Raw genomic sequence first — 1,425 nt, 5'->3', positions numbered from 1 at the left:
ATGATTCTATGATTTCAGGCCATCAGTGTGACTCAAGAGGCATTTCACTGTCAACAGAAACTAGGGCTAGAGGGAACCTGAAGCACAAAGACTGCATTTGATATTGCTTTTTCTGCAGCAGAAGGAGGCCTCAATGAAGAAAGAATTCAGTACTCTACCAAGTTGTAACAACTCCAAATAGGATGCTGGGAGCAGGGCATCAAGCTAAGGTGAAAGCTATGTCAAAAACTGAAGATGAAGAGAGCATGTGACATCTGAAGGACTATGTCTAGAACCAGAGAAACTGAATCATTAGGAATACGTCCAGCTCAAGGCATGTAGGTGAAGTAGATAGCAAGTATGTTTCCAGATTAAATACACCTATGGGCCTTTGTGATAATTAAGAGATCTAGTGTGGTCAAAAAGTACCTGAAAGAGCAGGGGAAGTCACAAGACCAGTACCATCCTTTAGCACCTTCAGTTTTACTGTGGAATGGCTAGAAGTATAACAATAGAAGTTATAGGAAGGAGGGCTAGGAGTAGCACCGAGGCAAAGCCAGTTCAGTAGAGCTTGCTGTGCTTTGATGGGCACAGAAGGGAGATAAGCTCAAATTAAAAAAGGAGCTGCTGGCCGTGTTCTCTGCCATAGAATGAGTTTGTCAGTTCATCTTGGGGCACCAGATGGACATGAAGTCTGTTCAGAAGCCGTTAGGAAGCATTATGGTGAAGCTAGTACTGAAGGCAGCCAGATGACTCTAACCCTTGTTAGATGCATACCAGTCCAATGAGGTGATAATAAGGTACTCCCCAAAAAAGTCATGGCTAGGGATGGATACCTTGCACATGCTGTCCAGACTACAGCGTAGACAACTTTTTGGAACAGAAGAAAACCTACCGAACATGTTTCGGTATATCTTTTTTGGCACTCACGTAGTATGTTTTGCTACGGTGGACTTTTTGAGGTGGGGGGAAGAAAAAGGTGTTTCCAGGACATTTAAGAGGTGACAAAAGATAGATGCTACATGTAGGTATATAGAATACATGATAAGATGATGATATGTCCACAGGCTGGTTATGTATTAATAGATTTCAGCCCAAACAAGTGGAAAAAGATGCAGAAAACTTGATAAAACTTACCAAAAGGGAAGAGGTAACAATTAGTATGGAGCCTAAATAGAGGAGAGGATATTGCAAAGGAAATGAATTTAGATTCTGCAATGCTCCCTTTTCTTCAAAAGGATCTAGTTTACTTTTACAAGAATGGAGTCCTTTCATTTTATTTCCAGAGCACAGTCGATGGAGCATATTTCATCTTTACCTCTCAGTTCATAAAGACCTCATCTTGCTCTCGCTGAAATGTTTGCTGGAAATCAAGGGTGAATTCTTTGCTTAGCATGCTGACAGGGGAGATAACTGCTTTATATCTCCTTTTTTTTTTTTTTCCTG

Source organism: Aptenodytes forsteri, unplaced genomic scaffold (genome assembly GCF_000699145.1).
Source record: "Aptenodytes forsteri isolate BGI_AS27 unplaced genomic scaffold, ASM69914v1 Scaffold119, whole genome shotgun sequence".
NCBI lineage: Eukaryota > Metazoa > Chordata > Aves > Sphenisciformes > Spheniscidae > Aptenodytes > Aptenodytes forsteri.
The sequence above is the reverse complement of the archived record's forward strand: the minus strand, read 5'-3'. Positions refer to the sequence as shown.